This window comes from Cebus imitator, unplaced genomic scaffold (assembly GCF_001604975.1).
Source record: "Cebus imitator isolate Cc_AM_T3 unplaced genomic scaffold, Cebus_imitator-1.0 Scaffold158, whole genome shotgun sequence".
Lineage (NCBI taxonomy): Eukaryota > Metazoa > Chordata > Mammalia > Primates > Cebidae > Cebus > Cebus imitator.
In genome coordinates, this window is record NW_016107473.1 from 2,677,098 (window position 1) to 2,697,488 (window position 20,391).

At 35.7% G+C, this 20,391-nt stretch overlaps 1 protein-coding gene across 2 annotated transcripts in view; it reads left to right on the forward strand.

Annotated features, from left to right (window-relative positions):
• GPC6 (glypican 6) overlaps window positions 1-20,391 on the forward strand; it is a 1,185,705-nt gene that overhangs the window by 599,942 nt on the left and 565,372 nt on the right. The window lies entirely within an intron of this gene.

Here is a 20,391-nt window from a genome sequence, read left to right on the forward strand (position 1 = left end):
GGTGAAATCCCATCTCTACAAAAATTAGCCAGGCATGGTGGCATGCACCTGTAGCTCCAGCTATTCGAGAGGCTGCAGTAGGAGAATGACTTGAGCCTGGGAAGTGGAGGTTGTAGTGAGCTGAGATCATGCCACTGTACTTCAGCCTGGACAACAGAATCAGACTCTGTCTCAAAAAAAAAAAAAAAAAAGTGACTTCTGACCATCTGACGAGGTGTTGTGGCTTATGCCTGTAATACCAACATTTTGGGAGGCCAAGGCAGGTGGATCACCTGAGATCAGGAGTTTGAGACCAGCCTGACCAACATAGAGAAACCCCATCTCTACTAAAAATACAGAATTAGCTGGGCATGGTGATGCATGCCTGTAATCCAAGCTATTCAGTAGGCTGAGGCAAGAGAATCGCTTTAACCTTGAAGGCAGAGGTTGTGGTGAGCCAGGATCAGGCCATTGCACTCCAGCCTGGGCAACAAGAGTGAAACTCCATCTCAAAAAAAAAAAAAAAAGAAAAGAAAAAAAGTGACTTCTAAAAAAAAAGTGACTTCTATGAGCAAAAGCTGTAAATTGTGTCAAGAGCAATCATTTCAACTTTGCAAGTCATCTCATTGATTTTTTTACAGACAAATGGGGGAGGTAGTAGAGTTGGGATCCATATAACTTGAACTATTGATGAATACTGTCATCTATCTGTCTATCCATCTATCTAGCTATCTAAAATCTTTCTTCCTGTGGGTCATGACTTTGAAAAGAAAGTCTGGCTTTTAGTCTATAGTAAGAACAGAATATTTTCATCAAGCGATACCCACCTATGTCTTCTACACAGACTGGTGTTTTTGCTTGAAGAGCCTCTGAAGTGGTTCATTCCCAACTAAACAGCTTTGCGTTGACAATGCATGCCTAGAAAGCAACAGACAAGTCAATTTTCAATAAATGTGGTTGATGCACTATGAATAAAAGTGTTATCACCAAATTTAATGAAATAGAGGCTGTGAAATGACTGTTTAAAGCATTTTCTGGTCACAATGGAAAACCATTCTGAATAATTTACCATGGATTCAATTTACAAGAGAAATGGTATTGTATTTAGCTGCTTGCTTTTGAGAAAGAATTGAAAATACAAATACCACCTGTTTGAGTTATCACCTGAGTTGGTTTTGTTCTTTCTGTGGTCGTTTTTGGATTGGAGTTAATTTTTGGGGAGCAATCCAGAAATGAACACAATCACAAAAAGTCCTTAGGTGAATGAAAGTTTTTTTATAGTCCATCTATGATTAGTGTATTCACGTCTGTAACTAATGATTATTCAGCGTCGATTACTCCAGCATTGGTAAGCCTTTTGAAATTATCAATGATGCTTCTATGCTTACAACTTTTAAATCAGCATAAATAATCTATGCCATCTGTCTTATAATGATATTTTGAGCATTATATTATATATGATAAATAGTTTCATGATAAAAATGTAAGAAAATGATATTGGGACTAGGAACCATAATAATAAAAATAGCTGATTAAAATAATTCATTGAAAATACATGAGCCTTACCATGGTTCAGATACTGTCCTAAGCACTAGAAATTACAAGGGTATAAGGAAGTCCAGGTGTCAGTGGAAAAAAGAACATTTTCCCCTCTAGAATAGCATATGGAATGTATCACAGTAGGAATCTCCAGTAGTAAGAAAGTTCCGCTTTGATTAAAACAATTTAATTGTATTGATTTAAACAATTTAAATTTTTCTTGTTAATTTTAAGTTCTCTTGGAAAATGTATAGCCTGGGTGTATACATTTGGAAGATTGCTAAGAGGAGAGTATGAACCAAGGAAAATGAAGCTATTTACTTCCAATGAATTAAAGACTGTTTGTGCATTCTTGTTCTTTTGTAGCTTGTGTGTTTCCAGTAACCTATGCCTCCGTTATATTACTTTATGGGAAAATTATTCCATCTATAGGAATCCCATTAAAACAAGCACCTGTCTCTCCACTGAATCTGATTTTGAAGTTTTGTTCATATTGAAAGAATTTAGGAATTCCATAACCCTGTCTAAATGTACCATGGCTAGAAAAACTTTTGGAGCCACAGTTCTGACTATATTGTACCTATTGAATATAATCTTCTGACTCCTACAATCTGAGATAGGTGGTTATGATAATGCAGCCTTCATCTGACCCAAATGTTGACTCCTGTAAAAACAGAGTCATTATAGAGATTTAGCTCAGTCCTGATCAGTAAACATTTGTTCTTTGTATTTTGTATGTCAAGTACCGTTGGTTAACTTCTTGAGATACAAATACTAAGCAAGTTACAGCATTTGCAAGTAGTAATTAGGAAGAGTGAAACAGAAGCAAATAATGTCAATATATAATGAATATGTAATGAACATTTATTATGCAATAAATGCTTTGGGAACTGAGAGGAGAGGTACCTAGCTTAATCGGGTTGTCGGGGGAGGGGGGTGCAAGTAAACTTTCCTTGATCCATGTGTTAAAGGTTGCATAGGTGTTGGGCAGGTGATGAAGATGCTTAGCATAGTGAAGGATGTTTTAGCCAGAGGCAGTAACAGAGCAAGAGTGCAGAGGTGTGAAACCGAATGATGTGTCAGGGAGCTAAAAGCACCTGGTATTCTTGAGGCATAAAGTACAAAGCAATGAATTGCAGGAGACAAGGATAGAGACTAAACTGAATCCTTGGATGAAAACCATCTTTTTCAACTAATGATTTTGTGCTTGTCTATTATGCCTGTATAATTAAAAAAAAAAAAAAAAAAAAAAAAAAAAACTTGGATAGAAGCATTCCAGTACTTCTGAGGGGCAAACATGGGCTGAGCACCTATTATGTGCAAGGCACTTCTCTGTAAGAAACAGAGGAAAGAACAATGAATGACATTGTACTTGAGGGATTCACAGTCCATCCAGAAGAGAGAGAGTATGAAAGGTCCATGTGTAGTGCAAATAATCAGGGTAATAGACATATGGATAAAATACTATATGGACCAAGAAAAATGCATGTTTTCCTTTACCTTGGGAAATGGGAGAAGGCATCTCAGAATACAGAATCAACAGATGTGGACTTAAAGAATAAATAGCATCTCATTGAGGGAGAAAAAGAGGTACAGCTTTCTTGCCAAAGGCCTAGCATGTGCAAAGGCATAAATCATGAAAGGTTATAGTTGTTGGAGATGAGACCAGGAGGCAGATTTGAACCATATCATTTGGACCTATTATTTTTAAGTTAAGGAATTTGAAGGGCATCACATGAGGCACAGACCACCAGTCAAAATTTTTTTAAAAGACAAATATGTATAGATTATTTTTTGCTTAAGAAAGATGGGCATGGAGCTGATATACTGGCTGAAAGGAGACAGATTAATGGCAGGTGCTGGGATGGGAAGCTGTTGCAATTGACCAGACAAGGGGTGATGAGAGCTGAGTCAAAGCAGCATGGAGCAGAATGGAGAGCACATTTGGAGAGACTGCGGAGACTCCCCAGCTTAGCGGCCACAGTGCATCTTTTAGGGCCCTGTGCCCAGCGCCAGGGATGGAACTTTTGAGGAACGGTTGTCTGCCTGCTGACTGATTTGAATATTACCAACATACAGATGTTTGTTGGCAAAGGAGAGTAACATTTAGCTCAAAAAAAGAGGAATCAGGATCAGATGAAACATCAGAGATTGTACACATTTAAAGAGTTTTCCTAAAATGAAGACAAATGATGGAAACCAGCAAAGCATGTCGTCCTGAACACAAAGGGAGAGAGAATTCAAGAAATAGACTAATCAATAGCATCAACTGTGGCAGATAGTTAAATGGAAAGGGCAAAGAAAACAGACCTTAGGATCTGGCCGTTAGGATGTTACTGATTTTAGCAAATGCAGATTGACCTGAGTAGTTTAATTGGTTGAGAAGTTAACTGGTCTTCCCTATGCATTCCAGAACAGGGGGTGCAAAGCTTGGTTCATGGACTGGTGCATGTCCACAAATATGGTATTCCTGTTTTGCAATAAGATGCAAAAACTGAAAGTTAAAAAAAAAAACAAAAAACTTTATAGCAATTTCACATTTCTCTGACACCACCAGTGGGACTTTTCTTGGGATGTTGAATTTACATGGTGAATCTTCTATGGTGTGAGCTGCATATTAGTTATACTCCATAGGATCGGGTATATCAGGTCATGATATATTGGTTTTTAATTCTGTTTTAATTGTGGTATATCACATTTATTGTGGTGTATCTGTTTATGTGCTGTATCACATTCTGTTTATGTGGTGTGTTATATTTATTGTGAATGTAAACTCTGTTGTATCACTTTGCACAGCAGTCACACCGTAATCACTTACACATGTACATACAAGTGATGAGGGTAGGCAAGGTATGTGATACCATGGGCCCAACTTGAAAGTTTGGAGGATATCTCTTTTATTGTCCTGTCTTCAAAGATTCAATGTTACAAAAAAATTCCCTGGTGCAATATCAGTGCACTATAAAGGATTATGAGCCAATATCTTGCATATGTTAAACCACCCCTGCATCCCTGGTATGAAACCTACTTGATCATGGTGGATTATCTTTTTGAAATGTTGTTGGATTCGGTTAGCTGGTATTTTGTTAAGGGTTTTAGCATCTATGTTCATCAGGGATATGGATCTTTTCTTTTTTGGTTGTGTCCTTCCCTGGTTTTGGTTAGGGTGATGCTGGCTTCATAGACTAAATTAGGGAGGATTTCTTCTTCCTCTGTCTTGTGGAATAATGACAAAAGGATTGATACCAATTCTTCTTTGAATGTCTGGTAGAATTCTGCTGTGAACCTATTTTGAATCTGTTTAATCCTGGATTTTTTTTTTGTTGTTGGTAATTTTTAAATTACCCTTTCAATCTCACTGCTTGTTATTGAAGCTGGTTTCTTTGAAAAGATAAATAAAATTGATAGACCATTAGCAAGATCAAGAAAAGACGAGAGAAAATCCACATAACCTCATTAAGAAACGAAACAGGAGCTATAACAGCTGACATCAATGAAACACAAAAGATCATTCAAGGCTACTATGAACACCTTTACACACATTAAACTAGAAAACCGAGAAGAGATGGATACAGTCCTGGAAAAATACAACCCTCTTAGCTTAAATCAGGAAGAATTAGATACCCTAAACAGGTCATGATATATTGGGATAAATCAATCAACGAAGGATTGTTCAGATAATTTGAAATCCAAACAGATAATTCGAAATGTACTATTCTAGAATAATAATAATAAATGTACTATTCTAGAAAAATGTATATTCTATAATAATGCTAAAAACAGAAAACTAATGAACATATTTTGATTGATTTTGTCAATATGTTTGGGTTTTATCTTTCCTGTGTTCAGCTCCTATTTTTGTAACTTCCTACCCTAGAAGTCTTTCCCTAGGGTATATTCTGGGTGTTTACAACCATAATGAGCTTTCAGAAAACCCATTTTGACTAGCATGTCTACTGTTTGCCTATCCACCTCAAATGTGAAGACTTCCCTGGAGCCAGGGAAAATTTGTGCTACAAACAGACGAGACACCTTTGTTACTAATAGGGAACATCCACTGGCGAAATATGCCAATTAAGGTACAGCACAAATAAAAAAGACCCAAGGATAAAATCCCAGTGCTATCACTCAGAGAATGCTGCTTATAAAACAGCTTTATGAAAAAAAACCAAACCTGACAGTTTATCCCAGCCTCAATGCTGCCCGTTTTTGGACATTTATCTCTGAATATAGTTATGCTCTTCCTACTAGAAGGTTCTGTGAAACAAGGTGTGCACAGCAGTCACACTGTAATCACTTACACATGTACAAGTGAGGAGGGTAGGCAAGGTGTGAGATACCATGGGCCCAACTTGGAAGTTTGAAGGATTTCTCTTTTATTGTCCCATCTTCAGAGATTCAATGTTACAAGGACATTTCCTGGTGCAATATCAGTGCACTATAGAGGTTTATGAGCCAAGATACACATCAAAAAGAATTTTAATAAAGCTTTACAGATATATTGCCTTAATAGTGCTGACATAGTGAAGCGGGACTTATGTAGGGAGTATGATATCCTAGCATTTTTAAAAATGAGATATTAAGTCATTCAGATATTTGTAAGAAAGAGGGAGGCATATTATTGCATTTTGTAGATTTCCTTCATTGTTTTCTTTGTCATTGCAAGCAAGGGTCATTCCCTTGCATGTGTTTGCATTATACCTCTTCGTCTCCATGAGTGATATTCAGCACAAACACAATGGTTCAGTCCCAGATACTTAGAATGTAGTGATCATACAACACAGTGTTGAAACTCTACGTTTTTTGTGTCTAAATCAGATTACCAAAAGTGAAAATGGACAGTTCAGAGTGTCAGTAATAGGATAATGGTGACTCTGAGATTCAGATGTAAGTAAAACTGTAGCTGAAATCAATAGATACTGCAAGTTAACATCAGGTGGCACTTAAGTGGCTTGCATAGACAGAATTTTTTAATTCATTTTTGCCCTTGCAGGAACATGCTATATGTGAAAAACACCACTGTTGTATTTAATACTGAACAGTGAACAGTGGATTTTCTATGGAAATTCTAAACTTTTCAGATCATAGTATCTGAAGAAGTGAGGAAAATCAAATTTCTATGTTAATTTTGTGTAGAATTTTGGCAATCAAAAAGTACATTCATTGAATATTTTAAACTTCCATAAATATATTAATTATGGAAACATTATGCATACTATTTTTATAGTAGGTACAAATATGAGTCTCTTCATACAGAAATATATTCATTTATAAATAATGGGTGTTAAAATTTTCATTTGCTCTTTACTTTCTAAAAACACATTCTCTATACTAAAAACGTACCAAGACATAAGGCAACATTTATATCATTGTTTTTTAATGAAAATGGACAACATGTAGTAAGAAGTATCCAATTCTACAGTGCTTTAAAAGTTAGCAGAGAACCAGGCACTTTGCAGAAGTCTTTGTTCTTTCTATCTTAGAATGTTGTTGAACAAATTAGAGGCTAGGCCAAGGGGAATTCAACTGTGCTTGCAATAAGGCATTTTATTGGAAAGACAGACCTTGCGATATTCTACTGCATTGGCAGAGAGAAGATAACTGTATGAAATATTTATGCCCCATTTTCCATAAAATATCAAAAATATCTGTTTTGGAATGCAGAAAAAAAGTACCCTGACATTTTTGGCTAGGATGGAAGATAGAATCCAGATTGAAAGGGCTTTTTATTTGTGCAGATTTTTGTTTTAAGTGTTAAAGTGATAGTGCTTTCCCAGGAATAGTCTGTTATGCTAAATGTTTAACAAAGTATAAAACCTTTTACTCCCAACTGTTCCAAGACTTCCCTCTTCATTGCTTGTGTTTGTCACTTGGATTGTGACTGTGGGGTAGACAGCTGGAGAAATGAGATAATATTTTGAATCACCCATCCCAAATGGACATTTATTTCCTTCAAATTACTGAGAAAATGTAAATTGTTGCTCCAGCTTAAATCACCAGGATATTTATTTTTTTGTTGATGGTAAGAAAAATAATTTTATGTATCCTCACACAATTTTTCTGATCCTAAAATCAATATGGATGTTCACTGAATTTTTTTGAAGATGCAGAAAAGTACAAAGAGGAAAATAAAATAATTCTAAATTCTCCATACCCAGAGATAATGAAATGTCAAAAGTGTGTATTTCTAGTGTATCTCTAATATAATTTTATATTGTCAAATTATGTAGGGGTTTGATATTGCTCTACTTTTATTATTTTTACATCATATACATTTCTTTTTTTTTAAGTACTCCTATTTCTTAAAAATTTTATTTCACAACCTAAGACATGTGTTTACTGCCAATATATCTGGGTATCATCTACAAAAAAATAATTCCCTAAACAGAAAATAGTTGGCTTGCATTTTTTTTGGCATGTGTGGGTGTACATGTGTGTGGCATGTTTAGTCTGACTCTCATTTTTCACTCTGAATTCCAAGGTACATGAGAGCTCTGTGGCTCTCTTATCATGTATTTAACTGCTGGCATTTACTGATTGGTTTATATATCCTCCATATAGTTCTTAACTTAGAAACAGTTTTCGTTTGAAAGGGGAAAAAAAAAAAGATGGATATACAAAGGGGAGATAAGGAGTGAGACTGACAGAAAAATGTTTAGTGGGCATCCATAAACAGTACTTTCCACTGGGCCCCAAATCTGAATCTATGTCAGATTGCAAACGGGCGGACCTTGGTCCAAACTGGCCCACACACATATTTTTTTTTTTTTTGGCATGAACTCTTTAAGATTTGAAGTAATGTTTTTAAATTGGGAGGATTGACATAAACTGTGGATTTCTACAGTTTCTTGGAAGATACAACCCTGAGCATGCAATTACGTAGCAATGATCAGCTGGAGTTAATTAGTGTTTAGACTGAGCTTGTTTTTGTCTTAGCACCTGTGTTCAGATTAACGCAGGTCTGATCATTCCTGGAGTTGGCCTGATCCGAATTCAGTGTTAGTTGCTATTTAGCTCAGTGCTTAACTCTTTTGTCAATAATAAATAAATATTTTTCGGTACCTATTTTTTAGCCAGAAGTGGAAAAGTGTAATCCAAATAAGCTATGTGTAAAGAAAAATAATGCTAGAAAAATAATGCTTTTTTGTTATGTTTTGGAAGTACACAATATTCTAAATATTCAATATACAAATAGCATCTGTGGTTAAAGGACATGCTCAGTGAACTTCACTCACAGTTATTGTTTGTATCCCTAGCCTGTGAACTTGCAAATTCTCCTTTAAGCTTTTTTTTTTCTTTTTAGATGAAGTCTTGCTCTGTTGTCAGGCTGGAGTACAGTGGTATGATCTCGGCTCACCGTAACCTCTGCCTCCCAGGTTCAAGCAATTCCCCTGCCTCAGCCTCCTGAGTAGCTGGGGCTACAGGTGCATGCCACCACACATGGTTAATTTTTTATATTTTAGTAGAGACAGGGTTTCACCATGTTGCCCAGGATGGTCTTAATCTACTGACCTTGTGATCTGCCTGTCTTGGCCTCCCACAGTGCTGGGATTACAGGTGTGAGCCATCACAACCAAACTTTCTTTAAGGTTTATATTGGCCTTCATTTGTGGTAAACACTATTTCTTCATAAAATGAAAGCAAACCAGTAGCTAAGAAAAAAAATTACTATTCCTGGTGTTGGGACCAGGGAAAAATCCTCCCTTCCATTAATGCCCTCAAGAACATCCTCATACTATATACAGCTAGACAGTGAAGCTAAAATGTACCAAAATCTATAGCAAGCACAGGTTTAGAATTTTTCCTGTTAATGTCATTGTAACATCATCCCCATTTTGAAAATTATCTTCCTGTTCAATATAATGCAAGCTAAGAAATGAGTACTCTTAAGTTAAATCTATGAGATAGGTATGGTTATCATTCCCCTTAATAGTTAGGAAACCTAAAGCAGAATGACACAGAGTCTATGCTGTAATATTCTACACTGCTTCATACACAGTTGAATTTTTGGTCTTTATATACAGTCACCTAATATGAAGCTCCTTGGTCTATGGCAGTGCCATTTCATAGGAAGATGATGTGACCCACATATATAATTCAAAATTTTCAGGCCAGACACCGTGGCTCACTCCTCTAATCCCAGCACTTTTGAAGGCTGAGGCAGGTGGATCACCTGAGGTCAGGAGTTCAAGACCAGCCTAGCCAACATGGTGAAATCCTATCTCTACTAAAAGTACAAAAAAATTAGCCAGGCATGGTGGCTGGTACCTGTAATCTCAGCTACTTGGGAGGCTGAGGCAGAAGAATCACTTGAACCACAGAGACAGAGGTTGTAGTGAGCTGATATTGTGCCATTGCATTCCAGCCTGGGTAACAAGATTGAAATTCTATCTCAAAAAAAAAGGAAAAAAAAAAAGTACATATATATATATAAATAATTCAAAATTTTCTATAAGTACATTAAAGTGAAAGAAGCTGCTGAAATTAATTTTAATTATATATTTTATTTAACCCAACAAACCCAAAGCATTGTCTTGTAAATTTGTAGTGAATAGGAAAATAATCAATGTAAATTTTTTTTTTTTTTTACTAAGGCCTCAAATTTTGGTGTGTATTTTGTGCTTATAACACATCTTGGGTTGGGCTAGCCACATTTCACGTGCTAAAGAACAGCTTGTGGCTACAGCTAAGGAATTAGTGTGGAGGTAAACTTTTAATACATTATTCTCCTATTTGAGATAAGAAAGTTCAAAATATCTCCCTAGGAAGCCTCAACTCATGTGGATGATTATTCATACACTTTCTGTGGTCACAAGGAAAATGGAGAAATATTCTGTCTTTTCATAATGCATTGTTGTCTCTGATTAGAACTCTAACATAAACAACATAGACACTTTATTGAGGATTTGTTCTTGTCATTGCCTCAAAGGCCCTACAGTGCTGCTGGTGTCCCTTAAGCGTAATGGCCATGGGGAAGGTTGTAAGTCATCATGGATGAACTACTCTGTGATTTTCAATCTGCTCTGGGGAAGTGGAGGAGACTAATTAATACGGGAGTTGGCAAGTGTCTGTGGATGTTAGTATCAGTAGTAAACAAAATAAATAAATGCCCAATTATCATGGGAAGGGGCTCTCTGAGATGTTTAGCTCTTTAAAAATAGAAATAATACTCATAAAGCTGTCCGAGTACTGGGCTAAATGACTCAAAACCACATGACTCATTTGTATTCAAATACATTTGAGGGTATTTCACAATCTTTGGGTAAAAAAGGATCTTTTCAGGTAACAGCCCTGCAGCATTAGTTCTCCTTGATTTGTCATTAAACATTTTAGCATATAACTTTAAAAAAAATAAAAAATTACAATTTTAGTGAATTACTACTTGGGTGCATAAAGTGATACACTAAGTTAACCAAATTGACATTCATTGTCCCAAAATGCCTATCACCATCAGGAAAGAACTTCTCATGAGATGGATTGTATTTAATAATTCCTGTTAATTTATAAGTATGAAATTGATACTTTCATTGCCATGCTGCAAATTGTGATTTTTAATTGGGTTTCCTTTTGTAATATAGAGAATCAGATCAACCTGGCAGAAGTCTATGGCTCTGTGTCAGCAACCGTGTTCTGAATACACACGTTTCTTCTGGGCTCAAAGTATCATGGTGCTGAAGAGCTGACTTTAGGCTTATTTTATAATTCTATTCATTAAATTGATTTAGAATATGTAAACTGCTTTATTGTGAGATTTAAAGTCCTTTCCCTCAAGAGAGCCCAGAATATTAGTTTAGCAGTTTTTTGAACACAACATTGACTCAATTTCAGAGGCCAGTCAATTTAATGTCAGCATCCCATAATCTTAGCTACACAGTGTCATTTTCTCTCTACTTTTTACTTCTGAGTCAAAAATCTTTTTGAGAGATTGCAAGTATGTCAGAATATTTCCAACAGAGAGAAACTTTGTGGATAATTTCTGTCTGCAGCCTCAAATTTTTACTTTGTCTTTATTCCAGTATCTATTGTTTACACTTTCTCTTGGGTACTCAGAAACCCTACAAACTAATCTATTAAAAATTGAGTTTAGAAATTTCAAGGAACACAATCACTTCGTAAGTTTCTTTTGTGTTGCTTTCTTTCTGTGTCGCCTCCTGTCTATATTTCTCCCTTTCCCATGCCTGGGTTTCTGCTGAAATCTACATTTTGATCACCCCAAGAATAGGTTGTTGCCACCTCAAGGTAACTTTCCCAGTCATTAGACTCTGTACCTTCTTTTGGGCATCCTAAAAATATCTTTCTTAAATACCACTTTGATTAGGTTACTGTCCTGTTTATAAGTCCTGATAGTACTTATCAATTACCTTGTAAAAATCTGGAGTGTTTGCTAAGTGCTTGGCTCTCTGCTAGGCGTGGACTTGAAATGTCATATCCCTATCCTCAAGAGTTTGACAAGTCTGAAGTTGGCAGCCTTGCCTTCAAGTCTTCCATCTCTCACCCACCTTGCTGCATGGTATCATTAATCCCAACTCATTAGCCAATTTCTCAAGCCAATCTGTCTTGCCCACTGCCCCCCTCCCTCACAACCTATGTAAGATTTTGTGAGAGTTTCCCTGCCATTTTGCTTACCCATCGTGCTTTTTTCTCCCCTTTCTTTCAAACCCAGCTCACTTACCTTTCTCGAAACTTGTTAAAATCCACTCACCACCACTTCTAGTGTATCCAGGAAGCTCCTGACAGATGAACCAGTCTTTTACTCAATCTCTTTTCAGAACCCCTGTGTTAAGATTTTGGCATGTTTGTTGCCTCAAAGTTTTCGCATTGTCCCATTCAGTGGGCCTCCCAAACCTGAAGTTTGTAAACTAGTACACAAGGAAGGAACATGCCTTCCATCCTTAACATTCCTCAGAGCAAGAACTATTGTAATTTGGATATGGTAGACGTTGAATACATGTTATTACTTCTATTATATTGCTTTTTTCTTTTTTTCAGTCTTACCATGATTGGGATGAAGGGGAGTAATACTCATATGTGTTATAACATCTCCCACTTTATTGTAAATAGTGCCCTAAATATCTGATGGTTTTGGAAAAGGATGTAAAATAGGTCTTTCTAAAATCCTATTTTCTCACAAAAGAGATAAAATTAAATACTAATTATATGTGGTTACCCAACAGAGTGGTAGCTCCTTTTTTAGGTTTTGTTTGGAACATCCAGCTTGAAAGACACTGTAGATGAACGAAAATGAATGACTGAATATAGGCTGAGACGGTACATCTTCCTCTAGCTCATCTAGATATAGTTGCAGCTTGAGATCTGCTGAAGAGTGATGAATCCTAGGACTCAGACTTCCAAAACACCTATATCAATACTGTCTACCTAAACATAGATAAAGATGTCTATACTGTTTCCATAGTTAATGGAACAACTTTTCTTTTCCTCAGATTTTCCCTTCATGCCTTAGAATTCAGCTCATCTGTCCAGAGGCTTATTGACGTATTTATTACAATTTAGTTGGGTAAATTATTAGTGGAGGGAAGTGGATAGCAGTGGTTTCATAGTCTTCACACATGACCATTGTATATTTCCCTAGGTGTTGGTGAATAGAGCAGAAAAATGTACCAAAATGCTGAAATGATGGGAACATTTTTGCAGTGAATTATTAGAATTATTAAGGAGAAAGGAAAGAAATAAAGGGAGAAGCAACTAGTCTTTTGTAAAGTGCTCACATTGCACATTTACAATTAAGCTGTTCTGATTTCTGTAATTAAAATAATTTCCTCTGAGAGGTCTTAATCGTTCATGCCCATGAGTAAAAAAAAAAAGGCCGTTGTCATGAATGAACGATTAAAAGGAAGATCTTATTCAGATGCATTAGTTCCTATGAGAAATCTTTGAAAACAAACCATGCATGAGAAAGACAATCAGTAGGTTTGGCCAGGGTAATTTTGGCAATCGGTAGAATACACCAGTGCATGTGTTAATTCATCCCTTCATTCAGTAGCATTTATTGAACACCACCTCTTTGGCAGGTACAGTGGGTGCAGTGGTAAATAACACCTAGCACAGCCTTAGAATTCCCATTCTAAAGTGGATCGCAGACAAATGAATAGTAGGGGTCAATGAGGGCTAAGGCAGTATTCATGAGTCATAATAACTTGGGTGACCATTGGTAGAAGCTTAACCTATGTGGACCCTTTGGCCTTAGAACATTTTATTTTGCCAGTTATAGATTTTATATCAACAGGAGCATAGATTCTAATCAAGATATGAAAATTTGCTGTTTAATTATTGAGAAAATAAAACTCCATAAACAACTAAATATTTACTGACTAGTCACTAAGTATATGCAACTACTGCTGGGAATAGTAAATTGTGTGTAATTATGTATGTATATAATATAAATATATGCTATATTGTGACCATAATATGAAAATAACAGGAGAAAATGTGAATAGAGGAGAAGAACATTGATGTAATCCAGAGCCCATTAGACCAGAAATAGTAGCTATCTGGTAATGAGTTCTTAGTTTGACCCTAATTTGTTGTCTGAATAACTTCATTTCTCTGCTCTTTGGTGAAGTGCGGAGACTAGACCACATGAAATGCTTACTGGGAATGAAATTCCCAACGTGGCTGTTATTGAGATCTTGGACATATGACTGAGCAACTGAAGTATAGATTGAGGACTGCACCTCTGAGCATGGAGATCTGCCTGGGAAAGGGTTGGCCAGCTAATGTACTAACAGTTCATTTGAAAGTTACAGGCTGTACTTCATTGTATGTGTCTTTAAATATGGCTTGGGGATCTATATAGCTACTTCTGATTGTTTTTTTTTTTTTTTGGAAATCACTTCAAATTCCAAAGACAGTGTGGAGCAGCAACTAGGTACCTGTATGCTTAATGGGTTTCCATGGGCCTCCTAGAATTCAACCTGTTTTGCTGGCAGAGGCAAATATCTACATCTACTATACTATGTTTTTGTACATAATTCATAATTTTAATTTTGGCACTGAAGAGGTATTTGGTGTTAAATACACATTACTGCCAGAGATAATTGATGTCCTCCTAAAGAAATGGCGTCTACTGAGTCTCACATTTGATTGGCATATGTATCCTAGAAAAGTTGGCATAGCACTTTGTTAGAGGGCACAGTGCCATCTAACAGTCAGAGAGGAATATAGGCTGAAAAGTGATCACAAATGAAGTCAGCTAGGAGTGTTCAGGAATGAAGATTTGGCTCACTGCAGTAGAGGGGAATAAGTACTCTTATGAAAATCTTCTTTTATGAAAGTTTCCACTGACTATAACCTTTAGATATATTTCAGGAAGATTGGAAGGCCTTTTGCTAACTTGGAAGAATGATGTTTAAAATTTAATTGTATAATAAAGTTGAAAAACAGCATTATGTTTGTATTTACTTTAGAGTTTGTTAAATCAATATGCAGGTGAGTCTAGCATATCAAATCGCACCGTCAACAGGCTTTTGTGTACTAAGTAAAATGAGGAGAGGATTACATCCTTCTGCCACTTGTTACCTGGTAAAATTCCCTAGTTATTGAGCTTCTGTTATCTCTTCTTCAAAGTGGGGATAATAGGAAGCGGGGATGATGTACTTACCTGAGGTTTTTATGGTAGTTACATGAGACAAAAATATGATAAAAGTGTTTGGTAAGCAATAGCAGATCCCTAAGATTAAGAATATTATATGATATTGAAGTTTTACATAGAAGTGAAAAAAGCAAAATATCTTCCAAAGCGGTTGACAACGAAAACCTATGACAGCAATATCAATTTTAAACACTGAAATATTTTGTATTATAAATACGATGATTCTAATTATGGGATACTATATTGGTTCTGAGGAATAGGTTCTCTTTATATCTACTCTAGTCTCATGTTACACTGCAGTAGGCATTGGCAAACAAAGAAACAGACAAGGAAGTCATCTCAGTTTTTGTTATTTTCTGAAGTTTTTATGTATATGCACAACGCTTTTGGGGAAACACATACTTTGTAAGCTGCATATATGGTACATATGGGGCTGAATCAATCAAATTCAGCAGACACGACAGTCCTATTCTGTTCTTTTATTCTCTCCGAACTATCTTTAAGGCTACAGTCAACAAAAAGATTTTTATTGTAGACAATCAATTAAAGCTGAAATAAGCACTCCAAATAATTTCATGATTTCTATTGGGAATTTTTAGGACGTAGTACGTGATGGTACAATATGTCCAAAATAAATACTACCAGCTCTTCCTAAAGTAGAGTGCTACAGGATAAAGTTAAAAGAACAAACTTTCTGATTCATGATCTCTCTCTCTCTTTCGCTTTAATTAATAGCTGAAAACCACCGAAAAGACTTTTTCCCCACACTCTCAATTCTTGTACACATGGTTTCATTATTGATTGTACATGAGAATTGACTGTGCTTCTGTAACTTGAACTTTTATTACTCTCTGAGTGTTGACTTCAAAATTACATTTCTTCTCTCTTGGATCTCCTGAATGGCTATGATCCAGTTTCCAATCTAGATGGACATTCCGCCCTCTCTCTTATTGGCTAATATTATTCCCAAAAGGAAACTGTCTTTTGTGCTTATTAAAGTTTATTTTAAAATTTATGTTCTTCATCTTAGTATTTCATCAGTATTTTAATGGCAACACATATATCAATTTCAAGGGGATAAAATGGTAATTAAAAACCCAGTTGAAAAAATAATTACAAATATTTCTGGAGAAATACAGAAGAAATGTTATGAACATTGTTCTATTTTTACTGTTTCCTCTTTTAACATTGTCATTAATAATGAAAATAAGTCTTATTTAGAAACCAAAACATGGTCAAGCAATACTGTAATTAAATGGTGGGGATAATTTTAAAAATTCAGCCAGGCTCCTAGAGTGTAATTCAAATAGGCTGTGTAACATATATTTGTCTTTCCCTGCTTCTTGCCTACATGTAGTCTTTTCTTCTTGGTACATTGCATTGATGTGAACAAGATCTTAGCACCACTATGGTAAAGGAACCATTGGATTTATAAATAAGGTAGAACAATCAGTTTATTATCATTTTACCATTATCCACAACAATTTCATTACCTTTCAAAAACTCAGTAGAGGTTAAAGTGTATAACTGACTCACTGAGTAAAGCTTGTAAAATCATTTGCGAGTCTTTAATTAAGTTTGTTTTTTTTGTTTTTTTTTTTTGTTTTTTTTTGTTTGTTTCTTTGTTTGTTTGAGACGGAGTCTCGTACATTCGCCCTGGCTGTAGTGCAGTGGTGTGATCTTGGCTCACTGCAATCTCTGCCTCCTGGGTTCAATCAATTCTCCTGCCTCAACCTCCTGAGTAGCTGGGACTACAGGCATATGCCACCACACCCGGCTAATTTTTTTGTATTTTTAGTAGAGATGAGGTTTCACTATGTTGGCCAGGATGGTCTTGATCTCCTGACCTCTTGATCCACCCACCTTGGCCTCCCAAAGTGCTGGGATTACAGGTATGAGCCACCATGCCCAGTCTATCAAATTATTACATTCAGGGTAAATTGTTCTAATAGACCATTCTGTAAAATTACTATAGTTTCACTCCTAAAACCTTCAATTGAGATGGAATTAAAAATATATGAATTTTAAAATTTTACTGTATTTAACACCTGTACACAATTCGTCTCTTATCATTGTGTTAGTCAATCCCTTTCCACTTACATGGTAGCAATAGCTGTATCTTTATGAAGTAGCATAGTTGATCAAACTCAAACTGCCTTCCCCAGATAACGATATACATTCATGAGTTTTCTGAATTTCTTTACTGATACTCCAGAAAGAAAGACAAGTTTATTTTTATAATTTTATTTTCTAATATTCAAGTTATTGTTGTCCTTATGGGAACATTTGTGAACACTATTAAAATTCACAAAACTACTCAAATCAGTGAAACACAGGAACATGTTCACAGGTACAAGATAAAATGACTGTAACTATTCTTGGATGTCAGAATTGCTTTAGTCTTTTCCATAAGTCATGGTGGGAGTATCATTATCATAAGTGATTAATGACACTTCATGTCATGGATCTGATTACAACCACAAAACAAAGAAAATAAAGAAGAAATCACTCATGAATGCCTTCTATGCAAAGGTTGGGATGTTTCTTTCAAATTACTATAATTTGATTATCAGTGAGTCTATTAACAATTCTTTGAAACCCACAGAGACGTAACAGAAATTTTCTGATGATATCTCTTTCATAAGCATTGACTGAGCACTTTGGGGAACACCAATCATCTTTTTTTTCTTCATCCCATTTCTTATTTGGAAATCTCTGAATCTCTGTTTATTGATCCATGGCACCTTATATTGAAAAACTATTTTTTTTTCACAATAGTTGTATTTGGTTTATTTAATGTTAACCTTAAATCTCATAATTCTGTGAAAATGTTAGGGTTTTTTGCCTCAAAACTCTGCTTTTTAGTTCTCTGTTCTCAAATCACTATTGCTTCTTTATAGAATTATATTTTCATTTGGATTATATTGTTAAATTTTCACTGGTAATCCAATGAAATCACAAGTAAAGATTTTCTTTGAAATACATGTTAAAATTATTTTAATACAAAAATGCTTTATATAGTTGAGATATTTTCTGATTTTTAAGAAGCATCTTCATACATGGAATAACATGTTTTAATTATAAACTACAGAGTATTCTTATCCATTAACCAACTAACTAATCCATTAATATATTCTGCTTGATAACACATTATTTATATCAGTTTTGCTATTTTTAGAAATTTACAACAATGAAGTTACTTTCATTGAATAGTCTATCCTTAAGATATCTAGTCTACTTTCCCACCTAAAAGAATCTAAGTACGATGTTTTAAAAGAATAGATATTCTTTTTCAGAGCAGCTTTAGGTCCATAGCAAAACTGACTGGAAGGTACAGAGATGTGGCCTATAACCTCTACCTTCCTGCCCCCCACCTCATGCACAGCCTCCCCTGGTATCAATGTCCCCACCCACCAGAATGGCACATGTGTTACTACTGAGGAACCTGACTGACACATCATTATCAACAAAGGACCATAGTTTACATTAGGTTCACTCTTGGTGCTGTACATTTTGTGGGTTTGGACAAACATCTAATGACATGTGTCCACTGTTATGGTATCCTACAGAATAATGCTGCCCTGAAAACTCTCTATTCCCCACTATTCACCTCTCCATCTTTACTAATCCCCGGCAATAACTGATATTTTTATTGTCTCTATGGTTTTTGCTTTTCCAGAATGGCATGTAGTTGAAATCATACAGTCTGTAGCCTTTTCAGATTGGCTTCTTTCACTTAGTCATATATATGTAAGGTTTCTCCACATCTCTTTGTAGCTTGGTAACTCACTTCCTTTTAAGGTTCAATAATATTCAATCATGTGCATGTAACACAGTTTTATTTATTCATTCATCTACTGAAGGATATCTTGGTTGCTTCCAAGTTTTGGCAATTATAAATAAAGCTTTCATAAATATCTTCATGGAGGTGTTTATGTGGATATAAGTTTTCAGTTTTTTGGGGAAAATACCAAGGAGCAAGAAAGCAGGATATTATTGTTAGTTTTGGGAGAAACTGACAAACTGTCTTCCAAAGTGGCTATACCATGTTTCATTCCCACCAGCAATGAGAGTTCCTGCTGCTCTACTTTCTCACCAGCATTTGGTGTTGCCAATATTCTGGATTTTGGTCATTCTAATAGGTGTGTAGGGTGTCTCAGTGTTGTTTTCCTTTATATTTCCCTGATGACATATGATGTGGAACATCTTTTCGTATGCTTATTTGCCAATTGGATGCCATTTGTATGTCAGTGAGGTGTCACAGTCTTTAGCCCACTTTTTGATTACATTGTTTTCTTATTGTTGATTTTAATCATTCTCTCTATATTTTGGGTAACAGTCTTTAATCAGATATGTTTAGTGCAAATATTTTCTTTCAGTCTGTGGCTTCTCTTTTCATTTTCTTAACAGTGTCTTTCACAGAGCAGTTTTTACTTTTAATAAATTCCAATTTATTGATTCTTTGATGGATCATGCCTTTGGTGTTTGTTTGTTACTCAGATGAATATGAATTGGAGAGAGAGTATATATCACCACTCTTGCACTGTCATTTCAGTTCTCTCCTTCAGGCTCAAGAGGCTATAACACAGCCTCCTACAAACTATGCTTCCAAAAATAATCTTATTTGGATGAAAATTGCCTTCTCTGTAGGTCTACTCAACAGCAGCTGAAATTTGAGAGTTAAGCAGAATATTGTGACTCCCAACTGATGCCAAGTGCGTTGAGGATAAGGCAGAATGTCCAAAAAATGTTTATGTCCACTGAACATTAACATTTGGCAAATATTAACAGAGCACTTAACTTGTTTCAGGTGCTGTGGTAGGCAGAGTGTAATGAGAGGTCCAGAAGGCATGGATTATCATGAAAAAATTTCAAAATTAGAGACACAGGAACATAGACAAATGAGAAATTTGTAGGGAAATGTATGTAACAAAAGCATATGTGCAGTTTACTGCAAAGAGTAAGTGAGAAACTATGCCTCGTTGTTACAGGGGGTAGTCGGTGGGCAGGCTTGGGAAGAACCTAGGTATCCTGATGCCTGAACTAATTTTGCAAATATAAAGAAATTTTCAAGGTGGACAATGTGTAGAACATTGTTCTATGCAGATGAGCCTGTGATGGGCATATTTGGGGTGGCTATTGCTTCAATTAAAAGAAATTAGTACATTGGAGACACAAATCAGGATTGGATTGTGAGTCTTGACTTTGATTATAAATCCTCTTGCTACCTCATTAGTTGACCTCCAGACCTGGTTCATTGTGCC